Source organism: Arachis ipaensis, chromosome B10, assembly GCF_059453495.1.
Source record: "Arachis ipaensis isolate K30076 ecotype BB chromosome B10, ASM5945349v1, whole genome shotgun sequence".
Classification (NCBI taxonomy): Eukaryota; Viridiplantae; Streptophyta; class Magnoliopsida; order Fabales; family Fabaceae; genus Arachis; species Arachis ipaensis.
The window spans coordinates 79,361,089-79,374,139 of NC_142435.1; the positions used below are offsets into that span (position 1 = coordinate 79,361,089).

The 13,051-nt window shown below is 41.4% G+C and overlaps 1 non-coding gene across 1 annotated transcript; it reads right to left on the minus strand.

The window, feature by feature from the left end:
- Positions 1–629: 629 nt before the first annotated feature.
- On the minus strand, positions 630–737 carry LOC148580557 (small nucleolar RNA R71). Its single transcript, XR_015899511.1, has one exon. It is a non-coding gene; the product is annotated as a small nucleolar RNA R71 (small nucleolar RNA).
- Between the last annotated feature and the right edge of the window lie 12,314 nt (positions 738–13,051).

Consider the following 13,051-nt stretch of genomic DNA (forward strand, 5'->3'; position numbering starts at 1 on the left):
TCTCCCTCTTTTCTTCCACTCACAAAGGGATCCCTATACTGTGGTATAAAGGATCTCTATTATTATTATTTTTCTGTGCCCTCTTCTTTGTCATATGAGCAGGAGCAAGGACAAGAACATTCTTGTTGAAGCAGATCCAGAACCTGAAAGGACTCTGAAGAGAAAATTAAGAGAAGCTAAATTACAACAATCCAGAGATAACCTGTCAGAAATTTTCGAATAGGAAGAGGAGATGGCAGCCGAAAATAATAATAATGCAAGGAGGATGCTTGGTGACTTTACTGCACCTAATTCCAATTTACATGGAAGAAGCATCTCCATTCCTGCCATTGGAGCAAACAACTTTGAGCTGAAACCTCAATTAGTTTCTCTGATGCAGCAAAACTGCAAGTTTCATGGACTTCCATATGAAGATCCTTTTTCAGTTCTTAACTGAATTCTTGCAGATATGTGATACTGTTAAGACTAATGGAGTAGATCCTGAAGTCTACAGGCTCATGCCTTTCCCTTTTGCTGTAAGAGACAGAGCTAGAATATGGTTGGATTCTCAACCTAAAGACAGCCTGAACTCTTGGGATAAGCTGGTCAAGGCTTTCTTAGCCAAGTTCTTTCCTCCTCAAAAGCTGAGTAAGCTTAGAGTGGATGTTCAAACCTTCAGACAGAAGGAAGATGAATCCCTCTATGAAGCTTGGGAGAGATACAAAGGACTGACCAAAAAGTGTCCTTCTAACATGCTTTCAGAATGGACCATCCTGGATATATTCTATGATGGTCTGTCCGAGTTATCTAAGATGTCATTGGACACTTCTGCAGGTGGAGCCATTCACCTAAAGAAAACGCCTGCAGAAGCTCAAGAACTCATTGACATGGTTGCAAATAACCAGTTCATGTACACTTCTGAAAGGAATCCTGTGAATAATGGGATGCCTATGAAGAAGGGAGTTCTTGAGATTGATACTCTGAATGCCATATTGGCTCAGAACAAAATATTGACTCAGCAAGTCAATATGATTTCTCAGAGTCTGAATGGAATGCAAGCTGCATCCAACAGTACTCAAGAGACATCTTCTGAAGAAGAAGCTTATGATCCTGAGAACCCTGCAATAGCAGAGGTGAATTACTTAGGTGAACCTTATGGAAACACCTATAACTCATCATGGAGAAATCATCCAAATTTCTCATGGAAGGATCAAAAGCCTCAACAAGGCTTTAATAATGGTGGAAGAAACAGGTTTAACAATAATAAACCTTTTCCATCATCCACTCAGCAACAGACAGAGAACTCTGAACAAAATACTTCTAATTTAGCAAACTTAGTCTCTGATCTATCTAAGGCCACTGTAAGTTTCATGAATGAAACAAGGTCTTCCATTAGAAATCTGGAAGCACAAGTGGGCCAGCTGAGTAAAAGGATCACTGAAATCCCTCCTAGTACTCTCCCAAGCAATACAGAAGAGAATCCAAAAGGAGAGTGCAAGGCCATTGACATAAGCACCATGGCCGAACCTGTAAGGGAAGGAGAGGATGTGAATCCCAAGGAGGAAGACCTCCTGGGATGTCCAGTGATCAATAAGGAGCTTCCCTCTGAGGAACCAAAGGAATCTGAGACACATCTAGAGACCATAGAGATTCCATTGAACCTCCTTATGCCATTCATGAGCTCTGATGAGTATTCCTCTTCTGAAGAGAATGAGGATGTTACTGAAGAGCAAACTGCCAAATTTCTTGGTGCAATCATGAAGCTGAATGCCAAATTATTTGGTATTGAAACTTGGGAAGATGAACCTCCCTTGCTCATCAATGAACTAAGTGATCTGGATCAACTGACATTGCCTCAGAAGAGACAGGATCCTGGAAAGTTCATAATACCTTGTACCATAGGCACCATGATCTTTAAGGCTCTGTGTGACCTTGGTTCAGGAATAAACCTCATGTCCCTCTCTGTAATAGAGAAACTGGGAATCTATGGGGTGCAAGCTGCTAAAATCTCATTAGAGATGGCAGACAATTCAAGAAAATAGGCATATGGACAAGTAGAGGACGTGTTAGTAAAGGTTGAAGGCCTTTACATCCCTGCTGATTTCATAGTCCTGGATACTGGAAAGGAAGAGGATGAATCCATCATCCTAGGAAGACCTTTCCTGGCCACAGCAAGAGCTGTGATTGATGTTGACAGAGGTGAACTAATCCTTCAATGGAATGAGGACTCCCTTGTGTTTAAAACTCAAGGATCTCCCTCTGCAACCATGGAGAGGAAGCATGAAAAGCTTCTCTCAAAGCAGAGTCAAACAAAGCCCCCACAGTCAAACTCTAAGTTTGGTGTTGGGAGGCCTCAACCAAACTCTAAGTTTGGTGTTGAACTCCCATATCCAAACTCTAAGTTTGGTGTTGGAGAGTTTCAACAATGCTCTGAACATTTGTGAGGCTCCATGAGAGCCCACTGTCAAGCTATTGACATTAAAGAAGCGCTTGTTGGGAGGCAACCCAATTTTTATTTATCTAACTATATTTTTCTTAGTTATATGTCTTTATAGGTTCATGATCATGAGGATTCACAAAATAAATATAAAAATTGAAAACGGAATCAAAAACAGCAGAAGAAAAATCACATCCTGGAGGAGCATCTGCCTGGCGTTCAACGCCAGAACAGAGCATGGTTCTGGCGCTGAACGCCCAAAATGGGCAGCATTCTGGCGCTGAACGCCCAGAACAAGCATGGTTCTGGCATTCAACGCCAGAAATGGCAACAAATGGGCGTTGAACGCTCAAAATGGGCACCAACCTGGCGCTGAACGCCCAGAGTTGTGTGCAAAGGCATTTTACATGCCTAATTGGTGCAGGGATGCAAATCCTTGACACCCCAGGATCTGTGGACCCCACAGGATCATCTCAGGATCTGTGGACCCCACAGGATCCCCACCTACCTCCATTCACTTCTTCTCACCACTCTTTTTCACACAACCCCATAAACACTCTTCCCCAAAAACCCTTCACCAATCACCTCAATCTCTCTTCCCCATCACCTCTTCACCACTCACATCCATCCACTCTTCTCCATAAACCTACCTCATAAACTCCACCTACCTTCAAAATTCAAAACCAATTTCCCACCCAAACCCACCAATATGGCCGAAACCTTTCCCCCCTCCCTTCCCTATATAAAGCCCTCCATTCTTCATCAAATTCACACAACACACCCCTCTACACCCTTCTTGGCCGAAACACTTCCCACTCTCCCTCTCCTCCATTTCTTCTTCTTCTTTATCTATTCTTTCTTTTATTGCTCGAAGATGAGCAAAATTCTAAGTTTGGTGTGGTAAAAGCATAATCTTTTTGTTTTTCCATTACCATTGATGGCACCTAAGATCGGAGAATCCTCTAGAAAGGGGAAAGGGAGGATAAAAGCTTCCACATCCGAGTCATGGGAGATGGAAAGGTTCATCTCCAAAGCCCATCAAGACCACTTCTATGATGTTGTGGCCAAGAAGAAGGTGATCCCTGAGGTCCCTTTCAAACTCAAAAGAAATGAGTATCCGGAGATCCGACATGAAATTCAAAGAAGAGGTTGGGAAGTTCTAACAAATCCCATCCAACAAGTCGGCATCCTAATGGTTCAAGAGTTCTATGCTAATGCATGGATCACCAAGAACCATGATCAAAGTAAGAACCCGGATCCAAAGAACTATGTTACAATGGTTCGGGGGAAATACTTGGATTTTAGTCCGGAAAATGTAAGGTTGGCGTTCAACTTGCCAAACATGGAAGAGAACGCACGCCCCTACACAAGAAGAGTCAACTTTGATCAAAGGTTGGACCAAGTCCTTATGGACATATGTGTAGAAGGAGCTCAATGGAAGATTGACTCCAAAGGCAAGCCGGTTCAACTAAGAAGATTGGACCTCAAGCCTGTAGCTAGAGGATGGTTGGAGTTCATTCAATGCTCAATCATTCCCACTAGCAACCGGTCTGAAGTTACTATAGACCGGGCCATCATGATCCATAGCATCATGATTGGAGAAGAGGTGGAAGTTCATGAGATTATACCTCAAGAACTCTACAAGGTGGCTGACAAGTCCTCCACTATGGCAAGGTTAGCCTTTCCTCACCTCATTTGCCACCTATGCAATTCGGCTGAGATTGACATAAAGGGAGATATCCTCATTAAAGAGAACAAGCCCATCACTAAGAAAAAGATGGAGCAAGCAAGAGAGCCCATTCATGGAGCTCAAGAGGCGTATGAAGCTCATCACCATGAGATCCCGGAGATGCCTCAAATGCACTTTCCTCCACAAAACTATTGGGAGCAAATCAACTCCTCCCTAGGAGAATTGAGTTCCAATATGGGACAACTAAGGGTGGAACATCAAGAGCACTCCATCATCCTTCATGAAATAAGAGAAGATCAAAAAGCAATGAGGGAGGAGCAACAAAGACAAGGAAGAAACATAGAAGAGCTCAAGGACATCATTGGTTCCTCAAGAAGGAAACGCCACCATCACTAAGGTGGATTCATTCCTTGTTCTTATTTCTTCTGTTTTTTCGTTTTCTATGTTATGTGCTTATCTATGTTTGTGTCTTCATTACATGATCATTAGTAGTTAGTAACTATGTCTTAAAGTTATGAATGTCCTATGAATCCATCACCTCTCTTAAATAAAAACTGTTTTAATTCAAAAGAACAAGAAGTACATGAGTTTTGAATTTATCCTTGAACTTAGCTTAATTATATTGATGTGGTGACAATGCTTCTTGTTTTCTGAATGTATGCTTGAACAGTGCATATGTCTTTTGAAGTTGTTGTTTAAGAATGTTAAATATGTTGGCTCTTGAAAGAATGATGACTAGGAGACATGTTATTTGATAATCTGAAAAATCATAAAAATGATTCTTGAAGCAAGAAAAAGCAGCAAAGAACAAAGCTTGCAGAAAAAAAAATATAGGCGAAAAAAAAAATATAAAGAAAAAGAAAAAGCAAGCAGAAAAAGCCAAAAGCTCTTAAAACCAAGAGGCAAGAGCAAAAAGCCAATAGCCCTTAAAACCAAAAGGCAAGGGCAAATAAAAAGGATCCCAAGGCTTTGAGCATCAGTGGATAGGAGGGCCTAAAGGAATAAAATCCTGGTCTAAGCGGCTAAACCAAGCTATCCCTAACCATGTGCTTGTGGCGTGTAGGTGTCAAGTGAAAACTTGAGACTGAGCGGTTAAAGTCAAGGTCCAAAGCAAAAAAAGAGTGTGCTTAAGAACCATGGACACCTCTAATTGGGGACTTTAGCAAAGCTGAGTCACAATCTGAAAAGGTTCACCCAATTATGTGTTTGTGGCATTTATGTATCCGGTGGTAATACTGGAAAACAAAGTGCTTAGGGCCACGGCCAAGACTCATAAAATAGCTGTGTTCAAGAATCATCATACTGAACTAGGAGAGTCAATAACACTATCTAAACTCTGAGTTCCTATAGATGCCAATCATTCTGAACTTCAATGGATAAAGTGAGATGCCAAAACTATTCAAGAGGCAAAAAGCTATAAGTCCCACTCATATGATTGAAGCTCTGTTTCATTGATAGTTTGGAATTTATAGTATATTCTCTTCTTTTTATCCTATTTGATTTTCAGTTGCTTGGGGACAAGCAACAATTTAAGTTTGGTGTTGTGATGAGCGGATAATTTATACGCTTTTTGACATTGTTTTTAGTATATTTTTAGTAGAATCTAGTTACTTTTAGGGATGTTTTCATTAGTTTTTACGTTAAATTCACATTTCTGGACTTTACTATGAGTTTGTGTGTTTTTCTGTGATTTCAGGTATTTTCTGGCTGAAATTGAGGGACTTGAGCAGAAATCAGATTCAGAGGTTGAAGAAGGACTGCTGATGCTGTTGGATTCTGACCTCCCTGCACTCAAAGTGAATTTTCTGGAGCTACAGAACTTGAAATGGCGCGCTTCTAATTGCATTGGAAAGTAGACATCCAGGTCTTTCCAGCAATATATAATAGTCCATACTTTGGCCAAGAATAGATAACGTAAACTGGCGTTCAACTCCAGCTTTCTGCCAATTCTGGCGTCCAGCGCCAGAAAAGGATCCAAAACCAGAGTTGAACGCCCAAACTGGCACAAAAACTGGCGTTCAACTCCAAGAAGGACCTCTACACGTGCAACACTCAAGCTCAGCCCAAGCACACACCAAGTGGGCCCCGAAACTGGATTTATGCATCAATTACTTACTTTTGTAAACCCTAGTAGCTAGTTTATTATAAATAGGACCTTTTACTATTGTATTAGACATCTTTGAACATCTTTGGACGCCTGGTTCTTAGATCAGAGGGGCTGGCCATTCGGCCATGCCTGGACCTTTCACTTATGTATTTTCAACGATAGAGTTTCTACACTCCATAGATTAAGGTGTGGAGCTCTGCTGTTCCTCAAAGATTAATGCAAAGTACTACTGTTTTCTATTCAATTCAACTTATTCCGCTTCTAAGATATTCATTCGCTCTTCAACCTGAATGTGATGAACGTGACAATCATCATCATTCCCTATGAACGCGTGCCTGACAACCACTTCCGTTCTACCTTAGACTGAATGAGTATCTCTTAGATCTCCTAACCAGAATCTTCGTGGTGTAAGCTAGAATGATGGCGGCATTCAAGAGAATCCGGAAGGTCTAAACCTTGTCTGTGGTATTCCGAGTAGGATTCAATGAATGAATGACTGTGACGAGCTCCAAACTCGCGATTGCGGGGCGTTAGTGACAGACGCAAAAGGATAGTAAATCCTATTCCAGCATGATCGAGAACCGACAGATGAATAGCAGTGCCGTGACAGGGTGCGTTGACCATTTTCACTGAGAGGATAAGATGAAGCCATTGACAAGGGTGATGCCTCCAGACGATTAGCCGTGCCGTGACAGGGCATTTGGATCATTTTCCCGAGAGAAGACCGAAAGTAGCCATTGACAATGGTGATGTATCACATAAAGCCAGCCATGGAAAGGAGTAAGACTGATTGGATGAAGATAGCATGAAAGCAGAGGTTCAGAGGAACGAAAGCATCTCTATTCGCTTATCTGAAATTCTCACCAATGAATTACATAAGTATTTCTATCCCTATTCTATTATTTATTTTCGAAAACCCATTACTATTTTATATCCGCCTGACTGAGATTTACAAGGTGACCATAGCTTGCTTCATACCAACAATCTCCGTGGGATTCGACCCTTACTCACGTAAGGTATTACTTGGACGACCCAGTGCACTTGCTGGTTAGTTATGCGAAGTTGTGAAGATATGTTTAGACCATGGTCCTGTGTATCCGTTTTTGGTGCCATTGCCAGGGAATCAATTTCGAACAACAATTCACAACCTGAGTAGCAATTTCGTATACCAGCTGCCTTCTTGCATTTTTATCTGTTCTTATTGCATGAGAATTGAATTAGTGGAATTTGATTTGTAATTGTTCTGAAGAGCTTATTTATTATTGATCAAGTGGACAAAAAAAATCATATAGTTGCATTCATATATATAGGTTACATTGCATTGCATGAGTTTTACATGTTCCTACTCATTTATTTTATCTCCTTCAACTAAGCATGAGGACATGCTAATGTTTAAGTGTGGGGAGGTTGATAAACCACTATTTTATGGTTTATAATGTGTTTAATTGTGTGGTTTAATCATGATCTTTACCCACTTATTCATATGATTAGCATGCATTTATATTTCCTTCCTAAAATTATTACATGATTAAAAACTTGCTTCCTAGAGACTTTTAATTATGTATTTTAATTCTCCTTTATTCCATTCGATGCCATGATCTGTGTGTTAAGTGTTTCAGGCTTTATAGGGCATGAATGAGTTGGAGATTGGAAAGGAAGCTTGCAAAAATGGAAGGAACACAAGAAATTAAGGAGATGACCAGCGAGAAGTGACGCGGCCGCATGGCTCACGCGACCGCGCGGAAGAGAGGAAATCGCAGTGACGCAGTCGCATGGCTCACGTAACCGCGCGGATTGGAATAGCACAAGTGACGCGGAGGCGTGGACGACGCGCCCGCGTGGCAAAGCAAAACGCCGCATGACGCGTCCGCATGAATGACGCGATCACGTGACATGCGCGATCTGCATAATCTGCAGAATTCGCTGGGGGCGATTTTGGGCCCTGTTTTGACCCAGTTTTCGTCCCGGAAAAGCAGACTAGAGCCAGAGGATATGCAGAAACCAAAAACAACATTCATTCTACACAGTTTTTAGTTTTTAGATCTAGTTTTACTCCTCCTCTAGGTTTTTTCTCTACACATTTATAGTTCTTAGGATTTTTATTTCGATTGCTCTTTGCATTGGGATATTGAGAAGAGTTATTACCTCATCAGGACTTCGTCATTCTAGTTCGTTTTCTTTACTTGATTTACTCTTCCATGTCCTTTAATTCACTCAATTTTATTATTGAATTATTTTAGAATTTATTAATACAATAGTTACTTTTATTTTTAATTGATTCCTTTGAGTTTTATTTATCATGTCTTTTATTAGTTCCCTTTTCTATGTTATGTGTTCCATAATCACAATGAGCGAGTAGTTCCCTAACTTGATGGGGAGTTGATTGAAAGGAACCCTTGAGTTGGAATACTCAAAAGAGAGATTGTAATTGGGTTTACTGTTGGATGGCTCTCTAGTCACTAACGCCAGTCCTTCCAAGTAAGCGGATTGGGACTTGTGAGTAGAAACATCATTCCAAACTGTTTGACTTTCCCTTACTTAGTAAGGGATAACTAAACAGAATGACCTTCAATTATCAATTAATCTTGAGAGTACTGCAACAAGAATAGGGCTTCCAACTAATCTACTCCCAGTCAAGGCTTTTATTTAAATTACTTAATTTCCCCAATTTAATTTCCTGTTTATTCAACTCAAACTCTTTCTGAAAATATCTGATTAATAGAATAGCACACCTTTCTGTAACTCATTGGGAGACGACTTGGGATTCATACTCCCAGTATTTTAATTTTAATTTTTGTGACAACCCTTCTAAATTGATAAGCAGAATTCTGGTTGGTTAAGAACTATACTTGCAACGCATATTTACAACAATTCTTGACTCGCCAATTTCGGCCACATCAGTCATCATGCCGTTCGGACTTAACAACGCAGGAGCTACCTACCAAAGATTAATGAATAAGGTCTTTGTAGACCATATCGGGAAACTCATGGAGGTATGTATAGACAACATGTTGGTAAAAACACAAAGTGAGGAGTCATTATTGTCCGACCTCGCCAAAGTATTTGACACCATCAGAAAGCATGGCATGCAACTTCTGGCAAATTCCTAGGTTTCATGCTAACACAACAAGGAATTAAGGCGAACCTGGATAAATGCCGAGCTATACTCAACATGAAAAGCCCAACCTGCGTCAAAGAAGTACAACAACTCAATGGAAGACTGGCAGCCTTGTCCAGATTTCTAGCCAAATCGGCCATAAGATCTCTCCCCTTTTACACCACACTAAGGAAGGGAAAGAGGTTTGAATGGACTACAAAGTGCGAGCAAGCCTTCCAGGATTTCAAAAAATTCCTGGGACAACCACCCATTCTTACTTGACCATGGGAAGGAGAAGCACTCATATATACCTAATAGTGGGAAGTCGGGCAATAGCCTCAGCACTAGTCAGAGAAGATGAAAGTGGGCAACAACCCATCTACTTCATAAGCAAAGCCCTACAAGGGGCCGAACTAAACTATCAAAAGATAGAAAAGTTTGCCTACGCTCTCATACTAACTTCTCGACGACTTTGCCCATATTTTCAAGATCACACCATCAAGGTTCGAACTAACCAACCCATGAAAGGGATTCTACAGAAGACAGACTTAGCTGGAAGAATTCTACAGTGGGTAGTCGAGCTATCTGAATTCGATCTCCAATATGAAGCTCGGATGGCCATCAAGTCTCAGTATTTGGCCGATTTTATTGCTGAGTACACTGACACCCCGGAAACTCCTACAAAATGGGATCTCTATGTAGACGGCACTTCAAACAAAACCGGGAGTGATACAGGTGTGATAATAGAAAGCGACCAAGGAACCCAAATTGAACTCTCCCTAAAATTCAAGTTTCCTACCTCAAACAACTAGGCCGAATACAAGGCATTACTAGCTGGTTTGAGACTGGCTAAGGAAGTTGGAGTTCAAAAGCTTATCATCTTCAGTGATTCGCAAGTAGTCATCTCACAAATAGTAGGGAGTTACCAAGCTAAGGACCCCACCATGAAAAAGTACCTGGACAAAACCGGGGAACAGCTCGAACAACTCAGGGAATATGAGGTCCGCCATATACCCCGAGAACAGAACGCTCGAGCTGATGCACTCTTAAAATTAGCCAGCACCAAACCAGGGGGCAATAATAGAAGCCTCATCCAGGAAATACTGCAAAGCCCATCAATCTCGGAGGAAGAAAAAGTCCTAGCCATATCAGGTCAGGATCAAGGATGGATGACTCCCATAATCAACTACCTCAAGTCAGAGACGCTCCCTACAGATAAGAAGGAGGCGAAGAGGTTGAGACGAGAAGTGCAATACTACACCATCATAAATGACATCCTATACAAGAAGGGGATCTCCACACCCTTATTAAAATGTGTACCGACCTCCAACACAAAGGAGGTTTTAGAAGAAATACACAGTGGCATATGTGGCAACCATCTGGGAGCGCGAGCTCTCTCCAAAAAAGTACTCCGAGCCGGATTCTTTTGGCCGAATTTACAAAAAGAAGCAACCGAGTTCGTTAAGACATGCACACCATGTCAGAAACATGCTAACTTCCACATCGCCCTACCAGAGGAGCTCATCAGCGTGACATCACCTTGGCCATTTGCAAAATGGGTACTCGACCTCCTTGGACCCTTTCCCCAAGGATCAAGACAAGTCAAGTTCTTTATTGTAGGGGTGGATTACTTCACAAAATGGATTGAGGAAGAGCCCCTAGTTAATGCCACTGCTCAAAGAAGTCAGAAATTCTTGTACAAAAACATTGTTACAAGGTTCAGGGTTCCTTACTACATCACCACGGACAATGGCACCCAATTTACAGACACAGGTTTCAGGAAGTTGGTAGCTGACTTGAAAATAAAGCACCAATTCACATCCGTAGAACACCCACAAGCTAATGGACAAGCAGAAGCCGCTAACAAAGCCATATTGGCTGGGTTAAAACGGAGATTACAGGACGCAAAGGAAGCCTGGGCTGAAGAGCTCCCATAAATCCTATTGGCATATCGGATAACTCAATACTCCACCACAAAGGAATCACCTTTCCGATTGGCTTACAGAATAGAGACAATGATCCTGGTAGAAATCGAAGAAGGATCCCCCAGAATGATCTACTACAATGAAGACACCAACTCCCAAAATCAAAGGAAAGAGCTCGACCGACTTCCAGAAATCCGAGAAAGAGCTCAGATTAGGGAAGAGGCATTAAAACGTCGAATGGCCTCAAGATACAATCAAAGAGTCGTCCAGCGATGTTTTGCCCACAACGATCTCATCCGAAATGACATCGGAATAGGTCGACCAGGAGAAGGAAAGCTCGCGGCTAATTGGAAAGGACCCTACCGAGTTACCGAGGTATTGGGAAAAGGCTACTACAAATTGTCCGACCTCGAGGGGTAAGAGCTTCCAAAGTCATGGCATGCCTGCAACCTAAGAAGGCAATAAAGTTCTTTGGCCCAGGTGCACTCTTTTTCCTAAAAAGGTTTTTTAACGAGACACCAAGCCAAGATCTGCAAAATTGCCTGACTTAGAAGGTTAAGCACCCACATGTATATATTTTTTCCTATATGTCTATTTTCTATTTTGAATAAAATTTTCCAGATTCTCTACAAAGTTTCTCCACCAAGACGCATTAATCTGAACGCAAAAAATCATTGCCCGATTACAAATCTACAGGTCGACAAGGTGAAAAACCAAATTCACCGCCCGACCACGATGAAAATCGAATTCATCGTCCGATTTCGACAAAGGTGGGCAAGGTGAAAACCAAATTAACCGCCCGACTTCGACAAGGTCGGCTAAGTGAGAACTAAACTCACCGCCCGATTTCTACAAAAATTGGCAAGATGAAAAAGCGATAAAAACAGATTAATGCAAGAAGTTATAAAAAGTAATCCATATAAAGAGTCCTGACGAGGTCTGAGAAAAAATGGATTGCTAAAAATAACTTAGAACGGACCGACATGAAGAAGTCGGACCAGACTGATCAAAGCGACAAAAGTTATAAAAAGTAATCCATAGAAAGTGGCCTGACGATGTCTGAGAAAAAATGGAATGCTAAAAATAACTTAGAACGAACCGACATGAAGAAGTCGGACCAGACTGATCAAAGCGACAAAAGTTATAAAAAGTAATCCATAAAAAGAGGCCTGATGAGGTCTGAGTAAAAATGGATTACTAGAAATAACTTAGAAAGGACCGACTAAGAAGAAGTCGGCCTGACCAATCAAAGCGACAAAAGTTATAAAAAGTAATCCATAGAAGAGGCCTGACCAGCCCTGATTAAAAATAGATTACTAAAAATAACTCGAGAAGGATCGACACGAGAAGTTGGACCAACGAAAAGCGTGCGCTAGAAGGGACACAACTCTGCCCAAAAGCCATGACTCCACAACAAAGCCACTAGAGTTGTTCAGACTAAACTAAACAAAGTTCTACGAGAACACTAGAGAGTTGTCGAACAAAGCCAGCATTAAAAGTAGAAAATGAACAAACACAAGGCAATCAAAAAGAGGTCGGACAGCAAAATTCCAACACTCTAAAGATTCCTGGAAGAGGACCTCAAGAGTTCAAAAGTACTTTGTTTATCTACTAAGTTGCATAGAAGCAACTAACAGTCAAAGGAACCAAGTTATAACCAAAATTACAGAAATAGAGTTCAAAAGCCCACAAGTCGGGCTGTGGAGATAAAAACACATAAATCATAAGGGGTGCAAAGTTTCCCCAGTAGCAGCGTCAGTAGCAGAAGGAGGAGGAATGATATTCACAGGGACAGCGTCCACGGTCCCATCCTCAC